The 2130-nt window shown below is 35.3% G+C and overlaps 1 pseudogene; it reads left to right on the forward strand.

The window, feature by feature from the left end:
* Nucleotides 1–1727: 1727 nt before the first annotated feature.
* On the forward strand, nucleotides 1728–1798 carry LOC133773119 (U4 spliceosomal RNA; annotated as a pseudogene).
* The last annotated feature ends 332 nt before the right edge of the window (nucleotides 1799–2130 follow it).

The raw sequence follows: 2130 nt of genomic DNA on the forward strand, positions 1-2130 counted from the left end.
ACTAGTATCTAGAATACAAGAAGAGATCTCAGTACCCAACAATAAAAAATTCCAATTAGAAAATAAGAGAAAGGCATGAACAGACAGTTCACAAGGAGAGGACATACAGGTGGCAAGTAAGCACATGAAAACGTGCTCAACATATTAGCTGGTATAGTCATGACAGCACCAAACTAAACACAACCCAGACATCCTTCAGTGAGTGAATGGTTAAGCAAAGTGTGGTACACCTATACCATGGAATACCATCCAGCAATACAAAGGAACCAACCTATATTGATGCACATAACCTGGATGAATTGCCTGGGAATTGTGGTGAGTGGGAGAAAAAAGCCAGTTCCCAAAGGTTTTATGCTATATAAGTCAATTTATAGAACTTTCTTGAAATGACAGCTTTATAGGAATGAACGGATTAGTGATTGCCAGGAGTCAGGGATTGGAGCAGGGGGCTGGATGCTGGGAGGAAGGTGTGGCTATAAAAGAGCAATGTGAGAGGTCCTTGTGCTAATGGACCTGCCTTGTATCTTTATTGTGATAGTGGATACAAATTACACATGTCATAAAATTCCACAGAATTAAAAGACACACATACACACTCTCACAACACACAAACACAAGTAGAACTGGGAAAGTATTAATAAGACTGATGAACTGGACCAATTTAATATCCTGGTTGTGACTATAGTTTTGCAAGTTGTAACTGTGTGAAGCTGAGCAAAGAGTACTTGAGCTCTGTTTGTATTCCTACAACTGCATATGAGTTTACAATGACCTTAAACTAATAATAAAGTGGGAAAAATAATGGGAAAAATGAAATATTGGGACATTTGCATTAAAGTCAGAAGGCAAAGATGCCCACCACAACTATTGTTAGTTGACATTGTTCTAGGGTTTCCAGCTAATATAATTACTTAAGAAACAGGAAATGAAATGATCATGATTTGTGTATAGTAATTTTTCTTTTACCCTGGAAATCCTAGGGAAGCTGCTGAGAGAGTTTATAAGGGCACTAGTTATGAATTCAGTTAACAAGGTAAAGAGCTTTCTTATAAAGTGGAAATAGCTAGTTAGGGAGAAAACATTCCCTTGAACTGAACTGTTGAAAACTGTTCAGGGCCATAGGGTTGAATAAAGTTTTAGTGGAAGACATAAACAAAAACTTGAATCAGTACAGGGACATGCTCCTCTTGGGATGACTCAATATGTAAAAATGCCACTCCACCACAAATTAATTTATACCTTTAATAAAATTCTGATAAACATCCCCACAGAATTTTTTCAGAACTTAAAGAGAATACAAAGTTCAGTAGAAAAAAATAAATGACCAAGAAGTACTCCATTATTAAATAAAAATTTTAAGCATTGAATCCAAGAAACTTAAATAAGAACAAAATGCACCAAAGGAAATAAGGAGGGGGAAAAGTAATAAATAAAACAATGAAGTACAAAGAGAAAACTGGCAGAATTGATAAATATGTTCAATAACTCTTTGAAAAAAATGTAATAAAATAAATTTTCCCTTACACTGCTCATCATAGTAAATCATGGAAAGAAATAAAGTGTTAGAAAAACTAAATCTGTAATTCTTACGTTAGCAGTGAGAAATATATGCATGTTTTCCCTATTATGTTGTTCATTTGATCCCCTTCTCAATACCAGGTTGTTTTAATTTACTGACTTTGTCATATGTTTAAGGTGATCTGTAAGCTTTGAAATAATGAGACCTGAGCTTTGCACAGTGGCAGTATCATAGCCAATGAGATTTATCTGAGGCGCGATTATTGCTAATTGAAATAATGAGATCTGGGTTCCAGTGGAGACTGTTGATATTTAGTACTTTTGTGATATTGGCAAACTTTTTAGCACCTCTAAGCTGCAGGTTAATGCAGGTCATTGAGTTTTGGGGAGTAATAAATAGAATCTATTATATGGGTGAAAGGCTCAACTCAGTGCTAAATATAGATGCAGCACTTAGTCGAGCTGGTTGGTAACATCTGAAGCTTTTCCTTTACAAAAAAAATACTCCTGGCTTCCATTAATCCTTTCACAATATAATTTAGATTGTATTGTCAAATTCTGAAGTCAGTCACATTGAGATTGCATGGAGTTGATTTAAGACAGGTGAACATC

This window comes from Lepus europaeus, chromosome 13, assembly GCF_033115175.1.
Source record: "Lepus europaeus isolate LE1 chromosome 13, mLepTim1.pri, whole genome shotgun sequence".
NCBI classification, from domain to species: Eukaryota; Metazoa; Chordata; class Mammalia; order Lagomorpha; family Leporidae; genus Lepus; species Lepus europaeus.